At 48.4% G+C, this 24,243-nt stretch overlaps 1 protein-coding gene across 3 annotated transcripts in view; it reads left to right on the top strand.

The window, feature by feature from the left end:
• The window catches only part of TOMM20 (translocase of outer mitochondrial membrane 20), a 113,779-nt gene that overhangs the window by 42,424 nt on the left and 47,112 nt on the right, over window positions 1-24,243 (top strand). Inside the window, exon 6 of one of the 3 annotated variants that reach the window (XR_003993437.1) lies at window positions 7,685-8,071. The exons of the other annotated variants lie outside the window; for them this stretch is intronic. The gene's annotated coding sequence lies outside the window, so the exon portion shown is untranslated. Of the gene's footprint in view, window positions 1-7,684; window positions 8,072-24,243 lie in introns of those variants that run through there. 3 annotated transcript variants of the gene reach the window in all.

Raw genomic sequence — 24,243 nt, 5'->3', positions numbered from 1 at the left:
CTGGGGACATGGGGAGATACTGCTCTGGGTCCCAGAGTGGGCTTGTGGGGAACCAGTGGAGGTCCTGGGGAGAGTCACCCACTGAGCTCGTCTAGATCCCAAACAGCCTCTGCCTAGGCAGCTTGTGGCAGAGCACAGGCACCTCCAAAAGTAACCAGCGCCTTCACCATGGTCTTCTGTGAAAGTACAAGAGCAGCCCCAAATTCGGGGAATTTACCACCAAACTTGTGTACTTTCTGTTCATCTCTGCTCCTGGCTCAGCAGAAGCTCAGTTTAAATTACATGTAATTGATGACTTTGGTGCTCTGTTTTTAAGGCTAGCCAACGTTTTGTGTAAGACCAAATGTTTAGTTGCCTGTAAACCCGTGAAGAGTTTAACCATTTACCACTCAGCTGATTTTTTTCTGTGCTGGGTGTCTGTCCCAGGGTGAATGCATCTGGGAAGCTTCAGCAAAAAGTGTTTTTGCTTGCTTACAAGAAAGAGGCAAGAGAAACAATTTTTTTCTTTATATTCAAACATGTTCTTGAAGTGATCTGTTGAGAAGCTCTACCACGTTCTTTGGAGGTGAGGCTTGAAATTTGGAAGATACCAGGAATGTGCCTTTGGTTGTTCATGGGGGAAAAAAAAGGTTGAACTAAGAAACCTCAGGTAAAAAAAGCTTCAGATCTCAGACACTCAACAGAAACTTCTTAGGAGTTAGAAGCTGAATCTTCTGAAGGCACTTGCTCAGTGGAAACTTGCTCAAGTCTTGTGGGTAAATCACAGACGACAGTGCGGCAGGTACACTGCAGCCTCCTGCTGCAGGTGCAGAGCAGCAGCTCTTTGAAGTTGTTTTCTGTGCTGACAGGGTCGCTGCGGTGCTGGGGACCAGACCCGGAGATGCTCTCGGATGTGCTCCTTTGTTGATCTTAGGTGAACACGTGGGAAGGCTAGTGTTAGCTAGGGCTAGGACCTGGCCAGGAGAGGGAGGTAGCCCTCCTCACACTGCAGCCTCTTGCAGTGCAAAGGCCGAGGACCCGCTGCCTGGAGAGAGGGACTAATAACAGATGTGGAGCTGGACGTGGGAGGAGGACCAAGGCAGAAGACAGGCTGGAAGGACCAGGAGGAGCAGGAGTCATCAGGTTTGGGAGTACCTCTCCCAATCAGATCACATCTCCTGCAGAACCTGGGATACAGCAGACCCAGGGATTTCGGCTGCACAGTAGTTGTCTGTTGTCAGCAAATATTTGGGGAAGCCATTGGCACAGGCTGTTGACTCATTCCTGCCTGCTCCTTCAGCAGAGGTTGATGGGCTATCAGTATTCCCAGTTATTCTGCTTTTCAAGCATGATGAGCATCTGAGAGTAAGAGCCAGTCCTGCCGGTGAGTCATGTGGTGGCCAGTGTGATGCTGCAGGATTCCCGCATTCTTGTTTCAGTTTGTCATTTGCAAATCAAGGAAATGACACAAACCCAATGTATTTTGAAAGCATGGGAAGTTTGCAGGGTCAAGCACTCGGTGTTTAGAAATGCTTGATTTAACACTGCCCTTGCCATCTGAGCACAGCTCCCATCTGCACTGGCATTGTCATAGTGTTGCTTTTAGCTGCAGGATCAGATGCATATGTACGTGGTTTTTTCTCCCACAACAACTCTACCTCTTTTAATGCTCAGAGTGGATGGTTCTCAGCAGGTGAGTGGAGACTGTGTGGGTAAGGGTCCTCATCCTGCCTCGTTGCAGCTGTGCAGGACAAGAGGATCCCCATTCTGCCTCCGTGCCACAGCAGATTCCAGCCCTCAGCAATGGTGTCAGCAGGCAGTGTCTGTATCCCTGGTCTGCAGCAAGACCAAAACAGATGGAGTCCTCAGATAAATTGTCTGCCAAATTCAAACAAGCCATGTGCAGAGTGAAGTTTTGTATAATTTGTAACTTGACCACAGGTGGGAAAACTTAGGACCTTTGCAAAGGCACATTCGCCTTCCTTGGCTGTGTATCTGTGCCAGCCTCTGAAGACACAGGCAGTTAATCTCTCGATTTGAACAGAGCAAGCTACCATATATCTTGCTAATCTTATTCTAGGAGACAGTTGAATTATTTTAGCTGAAAATTACCAAAAGAGTCTGCCCAAGGCAGACATCCAGCATAGAGTGTTTGAGCTCGAGCAGCTGAGCTTTGGCAAAGCTGTGTGTAGCGGAAAGCAGTCATTAATGGGAAGTGTTAAGCAAGTTTAATTCCAGACAGCGCTTACAGGAGGAAATGAGAAACTTTGGCTCTGTGGATGGCCCCGCCAGAAGATATGTACATGTATGGGTGAAATTCTGCTGCTACGCAGTTGGTTAGCTGATTGCTACAGTGGAATACTGACCTGCGCTTGTAATACGGCATTTGTAGGCTGCAGGGGTGGACTTGCTGTTTTGCAGACTTACCAGTTACTTTGTGGTTTGCTGTTGAATCAAATGCTGAGGGCAAACAGTAATTTAGTGATGGTAAAGAGTGAAGAGAAACACGTTGGATTTCTTTCCCCGTGGGAGGAGGAGGCGCAGGGAGATGAGATGCTGGCCCCGACCCTGCCAATGCATGGCACACACGGTGTGTGTGGCAGGTTGCTTTGCAGGAAGGTGCCATCATCGTGGCTGTGAGTGGTCCTGGGGACTCGTCCCTGCTTGCCTGACAACCTCTGCACCGACAGAAGTTTCGGTAGGGGTTAGAGGGCAGTGAAGGTTGGTGGCAGGGGGCTAGCAGCTCTTGCTGCTGGTTTGCACTTTCCTTTTCTGCAGGAAGAGGTATTTTCCTTTCTTGTTATGCTTCATCTAGAGCTGTGTAAACAAGTACTCTCTCCTTGATGTTGACGCCTTCAAATGATTTTATCTCCCTCTTGGGGATTTATTTACCCAAACTTACTATTTAGTTATTTAATCTTCCCTTTAGTTATTTGATTGTTGTTCATTACTGAATTCTTTTCAATATGCCAACATTTCTTTGGCACATGAGTGCCTGCAGTTGCTTTCTCTGCTTAGTGGATGGCTCAGTCCCAGCAGCATGCTGCAGAGAGAAGCCATCTTCCTTCTGCTCTATCATGCAATGCTCTTTACCTCTCTGCAGGTCAAAATCAGGCCTTCTTATTTTATAAACCTGTATCTAGTTTGCTGCTCACTCCTATCCGTATGTTAGGCTCTTTTCAGCAGCTGCTACAGATTATTTTTCCAGATAGGTTTCCTTGCAGTGCCCATGACCCAGGCAGGAGCTGCTAGATGCTCTTTTCTTTCCCACTCCCCCATCTTGGAAACATTTTTGTGAGCTTGAAATCATAACGAGAAACCAAAGCTCATGCACTCTTCCTCATTACTAAATCCAGAATGATCCTTTCAAAACAGAAATGCTTTACAGGTTTGTAATTCTCCAGCCTGGGAAATAATTCCTTCCCATTCACAGGCACACTGTGCACTCCCTGAGGACTGGGCAGGCTGACAGGGCAGTTTGGTTACACAGGAAGGAAGGGCATTAAAATAGTGAGCAAGGCTCTTCTGGTGAAGGATGGGCCAGAACTGTCTCAGTCCAACCTGTGGTTACTAATGTGGCCCTAATGCATTCTGCTGAAACTCAGGCAGATGTTTTAAGAGCTGATTGTTTGGACAGGTAAAAGCTTTGGAATGATATATGCCCTTTGTATGTGCACGTGACACTTCATTTTTATATTCAAAGTGCATTAGTTCATGAGAGGAGCCAATTTCAACCCAGTCTGCAAATGACACCTAAGCCCAGCCTGTGAAACAGGTGCTAGCTGAAGAGCATTTACTAGGATGTCTATGTAGATTTCATTTTTCTTAAGAAACCGTTTTGACTATTTCTTCCCTGCAGGCATTAGACATGGAAACAGGATAGGTTTTGTGCCTAACCTCACAATCAGGGAAAGGAGAGAGGCAGAAGGCTTTGTCTGCGTAGCTCCCCAGTGCCGCTGCCTTAAACTGGTGGTGAACTGGAAGCTTCTGCAAGGCTGTGGGAGCCAAACGTCCCACCCTGTTTGCCTGTGGCAGCTGGGTTAATTTTTTTCTTGAGGTCTGAACCCTTCAAAGCTTTGTTTTGTATGGGTAAACAAAACCTAGTTGCAGCCTATGGAGAGACCTGGAAACCATTTGGTGCAGAAAGATCACAGGGCTCTGAGAATGAATGCAGGCTTCTTTTTAGCTGGAAATAATGTATACATTTAAGAAGCAGAACATGCAAATACATTCATAAAGGCCATTATCAAGAGCTGCTGGCAGTTTCTCTGAGCAGAAAAGTCCTTGTCTTGGAGATTTCTGCTACCCCTCAGGCTTCTGTCCATTTCTGTGTCGTTACTTGCAGTGTTTAAGCCCCATTAAGTTTAAGTGCATAGATTTTCTTTGGCTATTCAACCCCAGCCACTTTTGGGAAGGAATTGGCCAGAATCCCTGAATCTAAAATAATCAAATGTCTGTCTTTTGCTTAAAAAGGCTGCCATTTATCTGACAAGCAGTGCAAAATGGAATAGGTAGCTCAGTACAAGCATCCTCCAAGAAACCTGTTCTTGCAAAACCAGGCAAGTGGCTTTCACATAAGCAGATAAGGTACCTTTACCAATGCCCAGGTTGTGCATGGCATGTCAGTATATTTGGTTTCATAACAAGTGTCACTTTTATTATCAGCCTCTTGGTTTCTACCACTCTCTTTAGAAATATTCCAGCCACAACCTGTAACCTTTACAGGCTCATCCAAGGAGCATGGCCTTTCAGACACTCCTTTCGTGAGTATTTGTTGTGCTCTGGGGGAGGATGTCTTTGTTTCAGGATTGTTCTGGGCATGAGAAATAAAAATCAAAATGGAAATAGTGGCCAGCACAAAGAACCAAACAGAGTAGTTTTAATGAATTTCTTTCCATACCTGCCAATCCACCCTCCCCTGCAGGAAAAACAACCCTCCAACGAATAAAGCATATGGCACAGAAAACGGAGTGCCGACGCCAAGTTTTCTTTGCCTTAGCAGAACTTGCTGCAAAATGCTGAATATGCAGATCTTCTCCCGAACGTGCTCTTTGAGAGAAAGGGTAAGGCATATTCCCACCGCCTTTTTAGCCGGCTGTGCGCTCTCACTGTTTAAATCCTCAGTGGTAGGACATTATTGTGGCTGCAGTGCTGGGCAGGCACACAGTACTACGTTCAAACTAGCTATTGTGGATAGCAGTGCATGTGGCAGCAGCAAAGTTAACTCATCAGTAAGGCGGGCTGAATATTTGAGAAGGATCTGAAGCTCACACTAACCCACCTTCTCCATACATGTGGGCTAACCAGCTGGGGCAATTGCTGTTTCAGCAAGCAGGCATGCCTGCTGCCAGGCAGTTAGACACTGGGTTCCTGGCCATCGTCTGTTATCCTTTTGGTGTTTATGTTGCTGAGAATATTTGAGGACACAATCTTATTTGAACTGTCCAGAAGAGAGGTGTTCTGTGTTAAGTCCCTCCATCATGACTTGTAGACAGCGAGCAGAGACACAGCAACCCCCACAGATTATTTATCCTAAAATAGGTATGGAGTGCTGTGAAAGGATGCCTCTCTCTCCACAAGCTCAGGGAAAACCCTCAATGCCAGCTCAGTCTGTGGCCAGCCATGACAGGTCTGTCTGCTCCCAGCTCAGCCCCATCAAGTGAGGCTCTGTGAGGACACATTGCTTGTGGTAAATAGGACCTCACCACCAACCTGCTCAGTTCTTTCCTGAAGGGATGTAGGATGCCGGAGGAACTTTAAGTGCCTCTCAGCAGTATGCCTCTCCATGCTTGGGTGACAGCTGAAGAGGAGGTTTGAGTGTCTAAATTAAGAAGTTAGGCATCTAAGGCCTTTATTGGACTGTATCTCTGTGGAGACTGAAGCTGAGCAGAGTTATGTAAAAGGAAAAAATCCCCTGCTGAGTTTCTTTCATCTTCCAGACAGCTATGGAAATGTTTGTGTTGTGTACCTTTACAGATGTGTTTCTTCTACAGGCACTCTCAAGCCTGAGAGATGAGACCATTGTTTTATCTGGACATGTGCCATGGGGATATGCCATGGGTTGGGCAAGGGTTACTGCTCTCCCCAGACCTCTTGCAGCACTTTGGCTTGGAGATGTTTCATAAGGTGGGAGGCGAAGTCCCCACCTTTGGGCCCATGTGTCAGGAAAGCCTCCCACTGTGGGTAAGCAGCGCCTCTCTTTCCAGAAAGTAGAAGATACCCAACAGGGTGATGAAATTAATGGGCCGGGGAGCATCTTTGTTTAAATGAATGCTAGGAGAGGCAGAGGGAGGCTTGATTTTTCACATGGTTAATGTTCCCAATCCTCTTTTTAGTCCTCTCATGGCAACCTGTGTACTTTGCAGTTCAAAGTCACATGAATCTCTGCTCAGCTGAAATGTAAACGTTTGGATAAAACTGTTCTTAACAAGTTTGATCCGTTTAATCAGCTTGATTAACTGCAGAACTTTATGGTCTTTAATTGGGAAGGACTTACTATAAACTACCACTTTTCATAGTTTTGTGAAGAATGCGACAGTGCACAAGATCTTGCTGCCTTGGTGGCAGCATGAGAGGTACCTGTCCCTGGCACCCAGCAGTAACCCTGCAGCTTGAGCCCTGGAGACCTTTGGGTGCTGAGCCTGCCCACGAGGCCAGGCAGGCACTGGGCGAGGGGCAGGGTGGACATGCAGCTGAAAGCATCTCAGTGGACCCTACTTCTTTTCTCTTGAGTTTGTATCTCCTAGATGATTAATCTCACTTCCAGTAAAAATGCAGCATGCCTCTTCTTCTGACACGTCACACAAGAAAGGAAGCATGGCCATCCACAACAGCCTTCTCCTTATTTTGGTTCATAACCTGCCTCAGCCTGCACTGTGTTTTCAAAGGCTGGCTGAACAAAATCCCTGGGTTTACCAGTAGGAAGAAAAAATAAGGTTGATCAGAAAATCTCAGCTTGGGTACGCGTCACAACTGGTCTTTCCTCCATTTGACGTGGCGGACTGACGGGCTGTAAAATACATTCAGCTGGAAAGAAGATCACTGTGTTTTACTCTGCTCAGTCTCATTTTTTAGAGTTGAATGTCCAGTCATTTACCTGTGTGAAACCTGAGGCCCTTCAGGCTTAATGCAGCAATATTTATTTTTTTTTAATAGGCAGTTTATTGTCCACATTACATTTTTCTATGCCTCCTGGTCAATACTGACCAGAGAAGCCACAGAGAGACTGAAAATGAATGAGCTCTCCCCTTAAATTGAGTCTGCCCAAGGCACTGGAGCAACCAGGGCATCGACACAGTGTCTGCACCACTGAGTTTGCTCTTTGCTTGTCACATCGCTGTGCTGCAGAACTGTTGCTCCGCGGGTCTCGGGGGTCTTGTCATCAAGGTGCATGGGCTGAGCAACGTGGGTTTGCAGCTCTCTTCAGACAGCTTTGCACTTTTACTCCCACCTGGCTCTGAAGTGGAACAGCCCCTGAGAAAACAGTGTTTCATAAGAAAGAAATGGTTTTCATTCTCTCCTAGCACTTCCATGGTCCTTCTGCGTGTATGGCCCTCAGACCAGGATGGTGCAGGAGGAGGCGTTTCTAACAGCCTGGTTCCTCTTTCACCTGTGACATTTCTATACAATATGAAAAGCTCTCAGCTGTTCACCAGAAGTTAGTATTTGACATGTTTTTGTCTTTTTTCTTTTTTTTTCTTCACAGACTAAACATGCACATGTCCTTATCCTGTAAGAGCAGCTGTTTTAATGGATGTGCTGCCAACAAAGACACTTGGGTTTAAGTGGCTGATCCTTTGCGACTGTAATGGCTTTTAATGAAAGGTTTTTTCTTCACAAGGCCAAGATGTTCTTTATTCAGCTTTGGCTTTTGAAAGAAAGACCTCAAATGTTCTTGGATTGGATGTGAAATATTGTGTAAATTCTGTTATACCAAGGTGAAAAATCTGTCCTTTCCTTATTGATAGACTGTATATCACAACATGGAGGGTTAAAGCCTAAATGGTTCTATATACTATGAAGTCATCCCCAGGGAGATATTCCATATTTAAAAACAGAAGAAATGTGTAAAACCAATTAAATATGAAACTAAAGAAATATTTGTGTGTTGTTGGGGGTTTTTGGTTTGGTTTTGTTGGTGTGAGTTTTTTTTTAAACTAGATTTAATTTTTCTTTTTAACTTCTCTGAAGTTACTTGCACTTTGGGACTGCGCATCCTGACCCTCGGAGGGCTCTGGCAGGAGCAAGCAGGGACATGGGAGCCCCAAATGACTTCCCAAAGGCAGAGATTGAGAGCTGTCCTTCAGACTGATTTCGGTTCATGCTGCAGCTGCTGTGGCATGTGTTTGAAGCTGAGGAGGCCACAGATTGTTGGTGCAGTCAGAGGAAATGGTGAAAAGCTCCATCAGTGTTCAGGATGCAGCATTGTTCAGGCTGCTAGGATAAGAAGTTCTTATCACCGGTTACTGGATCCAAGGAGAAGGCAGCTACGTGTTGCTAATTACCACCTGGGAGAAGCAGCAGGTGACTGACAACTTTTAAATTGCTCTTTCATTGTGCTGTGTGAACTGCACACGGGGACCGGAGCTGCGCCGGCAGCTGTTGCATCACTGGCCATGCTCTCAGCAGAGCTTTGCAGAAAAAAATGAAAGTAAACGGTGTTATTTTCAGCCTGAACAGTGAGCAAGTTCTCGGTATCTAAATGAGAGCCCTTGAAGTAAGCTCCAGATGTTGCAGGAAGTGGTGGAGGTGACTCAGTAAATGTCACACTTCCCTCCAAGTCAGTTCTGAAGTGGTATCCAAAAATAACATTTCATGGGCATCTGGCTGTTTGAGATGGCCCTGCTTTTTCATGAAACTCAAAACTAATGCTACCTGGCACCTTCCTGATTTTACACCACCTTTCTTGCCACAAGTGTTTGCCTTTGTCTTCCTGTCTTTGTTCTTCCCTGTAAAGCCAAAGTTATGACAAGTTAAGTCCTGTAGATCTCTAAAACCAAGCATTTACCCCTTTCTTCCTCATTACATTGCTTTGATACTTTTCCTTAAATTCCTTATTGACTGACCGATATTTCCTCCACTGTTTCAGTCCAACATATTTTTCTTTGCAACTGCCTTATCCAAGCGTTGGTGGGGGACACTAAACAGCTGCTGGTTCAAGCAGGCAAGTGGTGCAATAGAAAAGAAAAACCTTTCTTGTCTAACAGTGCAGGTTTCACATGCCAGTGTGTGTTATATGCAGGCAGTGGGAGAGGGCAACCGAACCCACAGCCTCCCAGATGGGGTTGAGGAAGCCTGCTCACCCCAGCCCACCTCCTCAGCAGTAAACAAGCAGTTGGTTACAGTCATGCCAGGCTCTGGTCTTTACGGCTCTCCATGTGCAGGAAAGGGGAAATATCTTTACCCCACAGCAGAGGGGGTCAGCAGGGGTAGGAAAGTCCTGCTCCTTACTAGTTAACACTGGAGACTAAGAAGTCCCAGGAAGAAAGGGAAAGGGAGGCTGGAGTACAAAGAATTCCTAAAGGTTGTGTTAGGGTAGAAGAAAAAGTGTGTCCACATCATCCCAAATCCTCTCTCCCTGAATGCAGACCTAGGAAACTAGGTAACAGAAGGACAGGGCTGCAGCCAGAGAAGCATCAGCTATTTGTGCATGGACATTGCAGGCTGCGGGTGCCAGGCAGGCAAAGGCATCTTTGCTTTTCTTCATAGACAAGTCTGATAAACTTCTGTAACTGCTGTCTAGTTTAGATTTTACAAACTAGCACTTCTGTTTTTATCCGAGCCTCATCTGAGAATGACTTTAAGGTAGTCGTCTAACCACAGGGTATCGGCTCCTGCAGTTACAACAGCGCTTCAGACCAGGTAGTGATACCTCCTTAAAGTTAACCTTAATGCACTAGTACAAGGAGGGATCTCAATCCCAATCCACCCCAACCTCAAAGAAGTTGTCTTGCAGTGGTGGGTTAGGTGCAGAGTCCTGGCCATGCTGTTAGCTACCCTGGCTGGTTGAACATCAACACTGCTGGAGGCTTGCTGGGGCTGCTGTGCCAGGGGGAGAGCTCTGCAGAGGTGCAGTAGGGTGGGCACGCTGCCTGCCTACACCACAGCCCTCCCGGGTGGCAGGCAGCAAGCTGCATCTCATGCCAGCAGTGAAATCACCCCAGCATCCCTTGCCTTGGCATGAACCGTCACCTCCTGCTTTCACAGTGACAAGGTTTCATATCCTTCTTACAGCAGCTCCTTTCTGGAGCAGCCCAGGCTGCAGGCCAGCCCAACCGCCGCCGGCTCTTGGAGAAGGCTGGGGCTGAGCTGGATGCCGCTGCCACACCACCTCCAGCCCCATGGCCAGGCCTTCACACTGCTGTGGGGTGAGCGGTCAGGGCTGAGGAGAACCTCCCTCCTCTGTCACCACAGCTTGCAGGAGCACAGTGTGGGCTGGGAATAGAGATGGGGATGGGAGGGCAAGGAAAACCCTACCCTGTCCTGTCCTGTCCTGCCCTGCGGGATCCCATTGTGCACAGGCAGGGACCATCGCTCTGTGTCCATTGTCCTCTGCAGCTCTGGCAAGCACTTTGTCCTAAACAGATGTTCCCTCCCCTTCCCCTTCTCAGCCAGTGCCCTCTGTGCTTGTCCCTCCCATCAGGGTGTCTGAACACACCTGAGCTGCTCGTATGAGCCAGTATCTGGTGAGCAGTGGTGCTGGGGCTCTTCTGCTCTGTGCCCAGGGTAGATGGATGACCTGGAAGTGCCTGTGTTACCAGCTCAGTTCAGGCCGGGGATGCCCTCTGGAGCGAACCTCCTGGTTGTCCCACACACTCGTATTCTGCTCACCTTGTGAGGTGGCCTTACAGTGCATAGGCGGGGTTCCTTGTGGAGGAGACTAAACTTGCAGAGGAGATGCTCTGCAGGAGCATCATTTCCCAAATCAGTCCTCAGGGCCAGACTGCAACTAGTCTGATATAACACCCCCCCACCAAATGTGGTCCCCAGACGGGATGCAGAGGTGTGGGAAGGCAAAAAGCAGAGACCCCAAGGGATAGATTTTGTTTCTGAACACTCATACATCTGAACACTCCACAGGTGTGGAGTTTTTGTCTGTGGGTCATTTTAATCCCGTAAGTACAGAAAACGAGGGCTGTTTTGCTTTTCACTTATACTAAGGGGATTGTGTGTATGTGTGTGTCCATTATGCATTGCATTTCCTGGCACACAGAGCAAGTTTCAAGGGCTTCTGTTGTTCTGCTTCAAAAATTCCTACCTTTTTGTTGACTTAGATGAAGGAACCTTTTGGAGAATGATGTCACCTGTCCTCAGATACTCAGAAGTTTTTGATCATGAGTTTTGGATGGCTTCAGGGTCAGGCTCACTGATTTACAAAGCACATACACCTGCTCTTCAAAACTTGTAAAATATGGAAGCAATTTGTGTATGGCTGGGAGAGGTGCTCACATGCTTGAAGTTTTGGGGGTTTTTTGCTGTGTCTTTACAATTTCTGAGTCCCTGGGGCTTTTTAATATTTCTTTTAATGTTTCTTTCAAGCAGACCCAAACGGCTTATGAAGAGCAGAAGGCTTTGGCCCTCTGAGTGCAGGAGGAGGTAGCTGCAAGCAGCAGTCAGCCCTAAAAGCAGCTTCTTGTGCAGACCCTTCTCAGTTTTCCCTGGGAAGGAGCCAGCACAGAGCACCCTGCCTGTTCCTGTGAGCCCATCCGAGACCACAGCCTCACCATCTCCGAACTGCTGTACCAACAGGAGCGCGTCAGTACCCTTTCCAAGCAGCGATGGCACCTGTTGTCACGGGAAGACAACAGCCAAGTCTGCAGGTCCAGCAGCCCCCTGCGCAGCGGGGGCCGGCTGTGCCTCTCTGACCTTTACTGAGGGCTCAGCCCTGATGAGCCAGTCAGCCCAGCTCCCTCATGCTGAGGCTGTGAGGGGAGTAGAGCTGAGACGTGCAGGCAGATCGCTCTGAAAAGGTCAAAGTGGTACAGCCCGGTGCTGGCAAGGGAATGGCGGAGGGGCATCTGGGGCTCATTCCTGGGACAGCAGCTGTGGGGTGAGAGCTCACCCTGGTCCCTGGCCCTGGCTGTAGGGGGACCCCAGCTGATGCTTGCCCCAGCAGTGGCATCTGTGGGTCCGGAGGGGCATCCCAGCACGCTGTGTGGCTCGCCTGGGACCTGGCAGCCATGGTTTCCCACTGGGGAAGTTGCAGGGGATGATTCGGAGCCGGTCAGCAGGTGCAGGCAGGTGGGAGCAGGGCTGGCATGGCAACTGGAAAGGTGCTGTGGGAAGTGATGTGGGGCTGGTTCTCCTTGTGCAGGCTTGGGGTTTGCATCAATCCCCTCAACGTCCATGTAGCCCTTGGAAGTGGTGGCTCTATCAGGTGGTTGTGGACCATCCGCAAGCATTTCTGCTGGGTGCAAAGAAGAGCTGTAGGCTGTGGGCAATATGGCTGCGCTTGCTGCCCTCCCTGCAGATATGATGCTACTTAGCGGGACTTTGTGTAATTTCTGGAAGGGAAGGATTTGGCAAGATGGAGAAGAGGAAATGCAATTTTTTCCCTTTATTTTCATTCTTTTGCTAGTGAAGCCACAGCCTTATGAAGTCACCATTCATTTTAACAGCCGAGGCAGCTGCAGGCAGCAGATTTGGTGACCGGACACTGCGGTCCGGTTGTGTGTGTAGCTGATGCAAAGCTTGGAAAATAATAAACACAAGCTTCCCCAAGCGGGGCACGTCCGTTATTGCGTGCACACTGTAATTCAGGAACTAGCAGATGTCTGAGCTTTGTGCCCAGCCTGACAGAGACATGAGAAGGGAACTGGTTTGGGGTTTGTGCACAGCTGCGCTGGTCAGATGACTCTGTCAGCTGAACCTATCCCCAGACTAGACCTGATTTATCATAGCAGGAACTCTGACCTTTGTTTGGTCACAAAAATACCATCTTGGAAAGCTCTCTGAAGGCTTTATAAAGAAGGAAGGTGGCAGTAATAATAGTTCAGGGGCGTTTCTTCAAAGGACCCTTTGCCTGCCAGCGGAGATGCTATGCCTTGTCCTTCGCTTGCCTCTCCCCAGGGCTGGTCAGGGGCAATCAAACTCGACATTTTCAAGGGGCCCAGCTCATGGGATGGTTGACATTTCTGCTTGCATTTGCCTGAGGATGACAGGGCATTGCTCTGGCTGGTGGTCTTGTTCCCTCCTTCAGGCACAGCCTCGCCTGCAGCGTGAGTGGCTCAGACCCACAACCAGCCCAAGGCTGTTTGGTGGCCAGGGCAACATGAGTTGGCAGCTGCCATGGGATCCTGTGCCATGACCTCAGCCCAAGCTGAGTAAGCCGGGCTATGTCTGTCACTGTCAGGGCCTCCTTGCTTGGAACTTAAAACCTGGGCTCAAGCTCTGCTCTCAGGTGGTGGGGTGGCCAAAGGCTGCCTGAAGATTGCTCTGCAGCTTGGTGTGGCCAGGACTCGACCGCATCTCCAAACATAGCTGAAAAAGAGAACTGGAGAGGCCTGTGGCTTTCCTTTCAACCTCATCTGCCGCGGCTGGGCACATCGTGCTGCAGACCGTTGTGGCCACAGCTGAGCAGTTAAAATGCTCAGTCGCAGAGCCTGAAGCCATTTAGGCAGGCAGGGCTCTGGGGTGCCCTTCCTCCACTGTGGTGAGATCGTGGAACAAAGCAGGCTGCGACCGGGGCTGCGCCTGTTGGCTGTGAACATGTGAGAGTGTTTTCTTCTAACAGAAAGTGCTGCGTAGCAGGGTTACATATTCACCAGAGCCCCTTTTCTCTCAAAGTCCAGAGCATAATTGTTTTTGCCCACTGTGTAAAGCGATAGTGACTTTCCATTTGCAGGAGGAAGGGAGCACAGGTTGGTGGCTAAAACTCAGGAGTGGCAACTTGCAGATATGAGCTCCATTAACCTGCAGGCACCGCCATGCTGAGTCATAGTTATGGGTAGCTCTTAATTCCTTCCTTTTTCTTTCTCCAAAAACCACTGATGAAGGTGGCGAATGAATCCTGAAAGACATTGTTGTCAACGGGACCTCAGCAGCAGCTCTGCAGAGAAGGCTAACCTTGTGCAACACTCACCTGTAAAACTCTGTTCCACGAAGGCGGGCACACAAGGAGGCGGGTGTTTGCAGCTGTGGCCCCGAGGGAATCGTAGCCACTCCTGCCCAATACGACTTGATTCAAGACCTTTTCGGCAACCTTTACATGTTAAGTTTCATAGTTAAGCAGCATGTTAAGTTTCACTGCTTAACTGTAAGCAAGCAACACAAAACACTCCTTGGAACAGCAGGCAGAATGTGGCTGAGTTGCATGGGTGACTATAAGGAAATCAGGAGATCAGGGTATGGAAGGACAAGAAGAATGTGCCAAAGTCAGCGATCACATAATTTGTTTGCAGTGAGTTATGGTCTTCCACTTTCACACATTCCCCTCAGCCTCCTGCACAACGACGTACTGTCTATGTCTCTGTGGTGTTTTGTTGAACAACCTTGTCTCCCTCCTGGCTTTCCTGGACAGTCCTCTTTTCGCTTGCCTGCCCTGGTGATCCTGCAACTCGACAACGCCTGCATTTTCGTTTCATTAACACACCTGATTTTTAATGCTTCAGTGATATTTATGTAAGTCTTGTGGCCACACTGAGGAAAATATTGCTCCTTTTACAAAGAGGAGCCTGATGGAAAAGGTGTTTCATCAAAGGAACAAAAGTTTGGGAAAAGGGGAAAAGTCAAATGAGTGCAAACACCGATCAAAGCTGCTCTCTTGCTCAAAACGAATACTAAGAAAACTTGCTCAGTGGGTCATGATGAGCTCATTCAGTCTACTCGGTTACTGGAAAAATCTTCCACTTTGAGAACTATGTATGTGTCTGTGTTGAGTCAGAACCTGGCACAGCAGCTTCAGTACACATTTTTGTTATAAAAAAAAAAAAGTCCCTTTTGTCTTTTGCAACCCCAAAAAAATTCTGGCCTGAACACTTTCTGTGTTTCATGGTTTTTTACATAGAAAATGTGGGTACTGTAGTGTTACATTTCACCCGGAAGGTAATATTTTTTGGGCCTACGGTGGGTCCATTTTCCTACCTGCAACACTTGAGCGCTATACACCCTTTTGTTTGCCATCCAACTGCCTTTTATTTATATATATACAAATAACGGTGTATGCAAAGGTTGCAAGCCCATACCTGCACATGCTTGTGTGCAGAAATCCCACTTTGAAAAGTTTGCTGAAAGCACAGCAAAATTTTTCTGCTGAACTTCTTGGCGTATTTTCAATGCAAAGCTGGCAGCTACTGTGTGATGCCTTCAGCCTCCAGCATGGAAGCCTCAGAGAAAATGATGTGTTCAGTGAGACTAAGAAAACACAGTCACAGAGACTACAGAGCTGTGCTGGGATGGGCACAGCAGTTGTGGGGAGGGGTCATGGTCAAATATGCTATTTTAAGCAAAATCTGAGATGAGGATGTGTTCTTATCCACAGGAAGAGCGTTGTCTTAGTCAGAACAGTTAATCATGCAACATGAAGAGAAATGCATACTGTAATCCTCATGTTTTCTGTTTCCAACAGCTTTTTTTCCTCCTCTGAAATGACTTTCATATATTTTGGTGCTGCTCATTCACAATATGGTAGCATCTGCACTCTGGCTTTGTTGATGGAAAGCTGGAGGTTCTCTGGGTGGTATGAGCCATGCTTCTGTCACCGAGTTAACCTCCATGTGCCTCTTTTCGGGAGTCAGGCAGACAGAGAGAAAGGGGGGGGGAAATGTCCTGCTGACGTCAATGAAGACCACACTGTGCTGGATAATATTACTGTGTACCTCAACCACCCACTCCCTTTAATTTACTAGAAACTAGGCAAGCTGTTTTGAAACCCATCGCTTCCAGCATGTTTGCAATGTTCTCCCTTGACCAAAGGCTATTAATTGTCAGGAGCTTGAAAGCTACCTGATTCCTTGTTCAAAGCACTGAAACAGAGGGGATTTCCATGAGTAATAATTTCAGTCTGTGCCTGTGCAGTGCACCGTAGGCTAGAGTAAATTGATCCAGCTGCTTGCAAGACTAGATGGAAAAGTGCCCCGGGGGGGCTGGGAGCACATCACCAGATGGAGTTGGATGCTGTTGTCATCACATGGGGCTCCCCAGCTGCTGGGCATGCTCGAGCTCGACTTCCACCATGAGCAGGGAGCGCTCAGCCTTCCTGTCTGCGCTGACTTGCAGAGTGAGGCGAATTTGCCAGCACATGTTGCAACGTCTTCCCTTCTAATAAAGAGGATAATTTTAGATTAGCCAGAACTGTCGCTTCTCCCCACTACCTCCCTTTGCCTCCCTGCTCACTGTCCCTACCACACTGACCCCAGTATTTTGCTCAGCAGCAATCTTCCCTGTGGCAGAGAATATAAAAGCTTCTGAGAAGCCACCGACCTCTACAAATACTAAAAATTGGCAGGATTAACCTGTAACCCGAGGCGACGAAAACACAGATTCCACTAGCCAGATGGCAGAGTTCAAAGATCCACTCACTTCCTGGCGGAGGTTGCACAAGTTAATTTTTATCCTTGTTAAAAAGAAATAAGAAGTGAAAACATAGCAATAAAATGTGTGCTGCTTGCTATCTCTGGTTCTAATCACATTTATTTTATTCCTTTGTGTTTTGTTATTAGAGATGTTAGGAAAATACATTCCTTCTCTCTTCTGGAGATGTTTAAATCATGCTTGGGTTTGTTGGGTTTTTTTGTTATTTTGCCGTGGTGTTTGTATGATCAATTCCAATTGAGTCTATTGGAAGAAGAGCACTACGTAAGAGGAATGAATTAACAGAGCAGGAATGCAATTCACTGATTTTTTAAAGTTAACAATTCGATTAGGGTTGCAGGGGAAAGAGATGGCACCCGGATTCTGTCACTGCTTCCCTCGGGAGAGCCTGGGGCTGGCAGTGCGACAGTGGCTGCCCGGTGCAAGATGGGCAAGAGGGTCTGGGGATTACCTGAGCCTGAGCTCTCTGGCAGGCTCATGGAGGGAGAGATCCCCACCACAAACGAGGTGCAAAGCCATTAATAGGGTTGCCAGAGCACAGACCACACAGTGGTGGGGCAGGTGTTGTGGGGAAAGGCATCTCCCAAGTGCTGGCCCTGTGTGCTGAGGAGAAGAAGTGGGGCACAGAGGCTTTCCCGCCCAGCTGCAGAGCAGCTTGCTTGGCAGGAGAAAGTCATTTTACAGGATGTGGTTTATCCAGGGAATGGCAGGAACGGGACAAGTGCAGAGATGTCCTGCTTCGTGCCCCATGGCAGGGCTGGCCTGCCAGCACTTTTCACAAACAACAAATCCAACCCATCTCTTTACCTGTTCTATTAGTCCCCTCTGACAGAACAAGCATGGGGACCTTAGTGCACCCCTACCGAATCAGCAGTAGTAAATTTACTGGAGAGAGAGGATCAGGGTATATTAATCTGAGAGCAGCTCTCAGTTCTTTCTGTGTGCTTGACCACACAACTTTCTTCACAAGCTGAGTGTTAACTGTAAGCAGAAAGGGCTGCAAAGTGTGAGGTTTAGATAAGTGCTTTTGTGCATAGCTATCATGCGGCCGTCATGAAGTGTACACAAAGGTAAACGGCTCAGCCAGCAGATTGCAGAAGCCGGGGTGGAAGAATAAAGTTCATGGGTTGTTTTTGTGACGGTTTGTCCTCCCTTGCTGGCTGGGCCATTAATGAAAACAGAAGTTGAGCTGCTGGCAGGGTTTTGGAGCAGGTACCCTTCAGGAGAGCAGCACTGGGAGTTCCAGGCAGGGAGCTCATGATTAATTTTGCAGGCATTTATTGTGCAATGCGAGATGGCCACCGGCCAGCTCAGAAGTTAAGCCAGAGGATGACTGTCAAATGAAACTGTTATGTTTGGCAGATCTTTCCAAAGCTGCTGTGCAAAACAGGCATCCTGAAGCTGATTTCTGAATTTTCAAAACCTTCTGTACGGCATATTCTTGTACGGCAGTCTCCTCTGGTTACCCCTTTTCTGCAGTAGAATCAGATTTGACTTGCAGGCTGCATGGATTTCAGGTCACAATTTGTAGTACAGGCAGCCCTCTCCATGCCTTATTATTTACCAGCAAACCTCTCCTTCTTGTAATTCCTCCTTTAATGGTCTTACAAGGAACCAGCTCTCCTTCACTTTGCTTTCTGAAAACAAAACCGGGTTTTCTTTGAGAAGCCTTTTCAGCCCAGGTGAAGGTGAGCAGGATATGAAAAGGCTGGTAGTGCGAAACAAGCCCTGCCCATGCAAGCAGATTGCGATAGAAATTTCCCTCTTGTCTGGCTTACCCCAAGCTAAGGTCAGTCAGTTAACTCTGTTTGGACACCGTCTGGCATGAATACTTGAACGATAAAGCTTAATGTGTAACCAAGGGCTTTTTTTTCTTCTGTGTCAGCAGTTGGCAAGACGATACTGTAAATAAGGCTTCCTATGAGTAAATAGATATGTGTGGAGAGGGGAGGGGAACACTGCAGTAAGCAGTTTTGAAATTCATGCCAGCGTTGCTTCAAGTGATAAGGTTATTTGAGTAACCTGCAAACCATACGGATGCACAGGTTTCAAAAACAGGAAAGCATCTTGTTTAAAAACCTTCTGAGGCAACCCGAGGGCTTAGAGAAGAAACTGGCTTTGCGGTTAAGTGATTGTACTTCCTTATTGATATCAGGATTGGGGCGGTGCAAGGCCTGTCGGGATGGTGGTGCTGTGGGGCAGCTGCGATGACCATGTTTGCACCCGGCCAAGGGGCTTTCTGGAGGGATGAGAAATCTCAAAGTTTCCCTTTTCGTTTCCTCTTTGGGTGAGCCGGGAGGGTTTTTTCTCACTCTCTTTTTCGGTAATGTAGTAAGAAATACGTAAATAATCCAAGCTGATATCCTCAGAGCACACATCCCTGGCTCCTGTTGGATGTGGCCGTGCCATGGGCTATGCCAGGCTTGCTGGTGCCGTGCTGGAAGCCTGGCTCCTGGTGCTGCCAGCCCAGCAGCCACATAGGGGTGCCTTTGGGAGAGCAGGGCGCAATGCTTTCCTGAGGGGTTTAACTGTGAACATGCAGAATTTGCTGATGTTTTTGGAAAGCCTGATGGCTACATTTCTCCATAGATAAACCAAAGCCACATACTCTCTGTTTGACCTTTGTTTCGGATTAAGAAAATCAGCCCATGAGATCTGAAGTGAAGTTTCCACAGGAGAGAGAAGTGCATGTGCCTGGGTGCACGTGACTATCAATGCACACATGCCTTGCTGAACACAGTGTGACCTCCTGCTTGCACAGGCAGCACGCTCCTCGGGGATTTACAGAGTTGGTACCTGGAAAACAGAAGTCTGTCTTACCTGAAATGACATAGCTGACACAGTTCCAACTGTGTTCCAGTTCTGATATTATTTATTAAACAGAGTCAAAGCACAAAGTTGGAATACAGGCGTTATCTTTCCCAGCGTATGTGGTTTCCAGCGGAGGTCGTGCTTGTTCCCATTGGTTTTGGGTATGTCCTTTGAGTGTTACTTGAGCACCTCGGGTTGAGCAGGGACCTGAGTGGGTCCCTTCCCAGAGGGATGGCTCTTCTCCTTGTGGAAGTGAGGGGATATTTCAGTCCCACCCTGGCTTCTCCTCCCTACCCATTTTACCTTCCAGGATGTCCATCTCAGCTGGTTTCCTTACCAGTGGCAGCTGTGGTGCCAGCCACAGTGGAGTTAGAGCAGACATGGCTTTTGCCTGTCAGGTCCTGTATTTTGATTGCTCTTCAACTGAAATGTCAATGGCTTCTCTGTCAGCTTACAGCAAAGAAAATGTTTGAAAATCTTCAGGAAATTAATGTAACTAGACTTGGAGCAAAGTTTTTTGGCTAGAAATTCAGGCTCCAACCAACACAGCAGTCTTTTGCCAACTCATTGCCTTGGCCCTAGAAGCCAGCAATGAAAAGAGAGAAAAAAAGAAAAAAAAAAAAAAAATCCCCTCCATTGCCCATAGATTTAATTGTGTTTTTTTGTAAGCCTCATAAATCCTGCCCAAATCACGTCATCAAGCCACAGGGAAACTGAAACCTTGCCCAAGGCAGGAGCCAGCAGGGCTGTTCAAGCCAGAAGGGTTATATTCAGGGACAAGTTCAGTGCACTGAGATCTTGTTTTGAACCGGAATGTGCTTCTCTGAGTGAGAGAGGCACCTGGGTGCAAGAGATGGTCCTGCCTTTTTCCTCTTTGGATGTCAGAAAAGCTGCAAGAGGAAGTGCAGCTTGAGTGGAGGCAAAGCAGATATCCTCAGTGCACCCCCTGAGTGCCTTTCAAGTGCTTTTTTTTCTTGTGCTGCAGTGAGGGGGAGCAGGAAGGGAGGGACGGGGACTCACACTGAATGGCCTGTCCAAGCACTCTATTTTTTCCTTTGGGCACCAGACAGACAGAGGGAGGAGGACTAAAAAATAAAGAGTCTAAACAGAACTCCTGAGGGTTTTCTTCCCCTCCTGTCTTCTGGTGCTTTGTTAAACATGTTTTGCATGAAACTCCCAGCCAGGAAAGGAAAAAGTTTCAGATTGTAGGCAGAGCCTCCTTGCTGCCTCTGGTGCGGTCCCTCAGGCACAGCTTTCCCAGATGCGGGGTGGGTGATGCCCAGCTGGGCGATCCATGGCATCTCCCTGGGGGAAGCCATGGCCTCCCCAGCCCTGGCCTGGCCAGCCAAAACATCACCTTCAGTATTTCACGGGAGGGGTGTGTGTGACAGGGTCTGCAAGATTTCAGCAAGCGCATTTGAAACGAGGGTGCATGTCACACCCCGCTGTGCATCTCCCTTCACCCTGAAGGGCTTCCACAGCCGCTTGTCACTCCGGAAAGGATAAAGCTAACAGCAGCAGGCTTTGATGGGGGCTGAGCTATCGACAGCAGTCTTTAGTCACCCATCTACAGACTGAAGCAGAAGCTGAAAATGTTGGCTTATTTTTATTTGGCTTTCCTCCCTCTCCCCCCACATAAAAGCACCAGGGGATAAGGCTCCCTCCTGCCAAGCGTGGAGTCAAGCCCCCTCATCTCTGCAGAGTCCCTGCACCCTGACCTTTGCCTTCAGCTGGGCTTTTTTCAGACTCATCACTATTTTGACTGCGTTTGTGCTGCGGAGGAATGCAGGTGTTTCCTCTGTTACCACCAGCTTGTCCATGCTCTGCTTTCTGACAGGCCGGGGAGGCTGCTCATGCGTGTCCTGTCATGCTCAAGAAGGCATTTGAGGAAAATGTGGATGCAGTTCAGGCATACGACCAGGGAAATGATGCATTTGCATGCACTTGCATGTAAGCGTAATTTAGTCAGGCAACGTGCCGAGCTTGCTTGAAAATCTGGCCCGTGTTTTTCCATTTGTGGGTTGTTTTTTTTTTAAGTTAAGAAAAGGCAAACAACTTGTTCCTCCATTTGATCTGTAATAACCTGAGCTGATTCCCTTGGAAAGCTTATTTATTCTCCTTGGCTGCTGAAGTGGATGCCGAATTTTGAGCATCCTGTGAGGAGACGGTGTGCATATGGGGTTCTTTGTTGCCGAAGCTTTTGTTGGACGATTATGAGACTCATTTATATAGCTGTTTATGTATTAAAATTGTTGGGTTGCCTGGAGCTACGGATAAGCACTCCTTGTTTGACATATCTCTAAATAAATATAGAGGCATATTATTAATGGATACAGCTTTAAAAGCAAACACCCAGAGATGCACTTACAATAAGGGGAGGAAAAACCAAGGTTACATCATGTTGTTAGAAGCCAATTGCTTTGTTTTCTAAAATGTTTCTCTGTAGGACACTGATGATTTTTTGACTCATTCAGCTTTTGAGCATCCAAAGAGTCTCATGGTTGTTCCAAAATTCTTTCAACAGCATCCCAAATGGCATTAACAGACGGTTACAGTGTTTTACTGTCCAGCATATCCTCTTTCCCCAATGGATTCATGTTTGATCGGGAGGTTTTGGAAGGAATACTTTTGTATTTCTGGAAAACTCTGTCCCTGCTGAGGGAGGAATCAGCATTCTGGGGCTTTTCAAACCACATCGTTTTGCGGTCTCAAGATGAGCGGCTGTCCTTGGTCTTGTCCACATGTGTGAGTGCAAGTGCACTTACAGGTGAGCGCCATGGGTCACCAGAAGATGGAAGCCTATTGCTCCCACTGTCATGCTGCTAATCCTTTAGATGCCTCGGTATGGCTGGCACAGGGAAACATCTACTTGCATAGCTGGTTCCCTGGCTGGCAATTACCAACTGGCTTGTGCATTCTCTGCTGCACCCCTTCTCTGGAGAGCCGTGTTCCCATCACTGTGCTGCCTCCTTCTCCCCCTCCCCAGCCAGCTCAGGCTTGGAGCCAGAAACTCCCACCTGGCTCTTGCTCATCTCATGGCCCTGCAGTTTACTTCTCAGCCTCACCAGGAACTTCTTGTTATTTGTTTTGGACCCGAAGGGCATAGATTCTAGCAGGGTTGTGACCGAGGACAGGTTGTCCTGCCTCCGTATGGGGAGCTGAACCAGGGTTTCAGGACTGCAGATCCGGTCGACAGCTGACAGCTGACAGACCTCTGCTCCCACTGCAGAAAAGTGATGCTTCTGCTACCTTTCGCACCCTGAGCCAACAACCTGCTGTTGTGGATAGAGGAACCACTGCCAGGCACCTCTTCCAGGGCCAGACACCTCCCTGCTCAGACCACCCAAACCCATGAGATGACATCCGGAACATGGGAGTGAAAAGTGAGTGCCCATCTTCCTGCGGAGCTGCAGCAATGCTCACAGGGCTGTGAGTGTATCCTTCCTTGGCAAGTTCAATGGCTGTATCTCTGCATACACCTCAGTGATGCTGTTGTGCCAGCAAAAGCCTGCAGTACAAACCTGGCTGTAGGCTGTAGTTTTTGTAGGCACAGATTAGTCTTCCATGAACACCTGCTGTGCCCCAGGGGCAGGCTGGGACCCTGAGCACTCCCATGGCACCTGGGGCTGGAGCACAGCTGGGTACAGGGGTGCTAATGCTGGCCCAATGGGGACATATGGCCGGATGAGAGCCCTCCTGCTCCTCACCAGCTCTGGTCTCAGTCATTACTGATCACCCAGTTAAAAAATAAGTACACTGTGCTTGGAAAACCACTGAAGGAGCAGCTTGCCTGGGTGAAGCAGCAGGACCCCTCAGCATGGGTGCGCAGGAGGTATGCTAGCTACTTAAGCCCTCAGGGAGTGGTGAGGCTCCTTGCGGCTCCTCTGGCTCCTTCCTGGGATATGCAAGCCCCTAGGCTGAGGGCTGGCAGCTCTCCAGAGGGTGTAAGTGGGGCAGGTCTTGTTATTCTCTGCTTAACTGGCCCCTTCAAGTGGCTAGCCTCTTTCCAATGTGGTTATTTTTACAGAGATCTCATCTGTAGGTGGGCGAATTGTTCTCTTCCTTGCCTGGCACTGCTCCTGCAGGCTAGGAGGGTTTTGGCTGGGGTGCTCCTGTTTGCTTTAGGGAAGTGGTGTGCATTCACCCACTGTGGGGCGGGTGCAGGCATGGCAGCTGGCATGCCTCTGACCCCTGCAGCAGCCACTTTGGGAGCCTGGTGTTCACAAGAGCTCCTCAGATCCCTGCTGTCTTCTGGAAATGTGTTCCTCACATTGCCCAGGCTGCTGCCACAAGCAGGGATGGTTCTTCAGCCTGAGTCTCTGCTCTGCAAATAGCATCCCTGAGAGGTGCAGGCTTGCAGCTGCAAGAGAGCCACTGACCCAGCCGAACACGGGCATCCTCCTGAGAGCATCTCTGGTTGTGGCACCTCTGTTTTACTGGGTAAAAGTCGCCAACCCTGCTCCCACCACCCTTGAAGCAGTGACATGGTGTCCAAGCAGTGGTCTCTCCCTTGGGGTCAGGAGTCTGGTGAGCTGGGGACCATGCAGAGGTGCAACACACAGCAGAATCATAGAATCAAAGAATAGTTAGGGTTGGAAAGGACCTTAAGATCATCTAATTCCAACCCCCCTGCCATCGAAGGGAAAGGAGGGAAGAGTGAGAGAAGACGAAAGGTTTAACAACAAGCTCATCCAAGTTATGGTGCTGGATGTGCCACCACTGACCCAAATCTTAACCCTGTTTCACTTGCCTGTGTTGCCGGGATGTGGTGAGGTGGCAAAGGGGGCTGGCCTAGGCACTCATGAGCTGGATGGGAGGTGTGTGTGAATCGGCCCTCTGCTCAGCTACCGCTCGGATTCAAACAAACTGAGCCTGGCAGGAGGGCACGACACCTCCGGCAGCAAAATCATATGGTATCAAGCT

The sequence above is a fragment of the Strigops habroptila genome, chromosome 10 (assembly GCF_004027225.2).
Source record: "Strigops habroptila isolate Jane chromosome 10, bStrHab1.2.pri, whole genome shotgun sequence".
Taxonomy (NCBI): domain Eukaryota; kingdom Metazoa; phylum Chordata; class Aves; order Psittaciformes; family Psittacidae; genus Strigops; species Strigops habroptila.
Note: the sequence above shows the minus strand (reverse complement) of the source record. Positions and strands in the feature narration are given on the sequence as shown.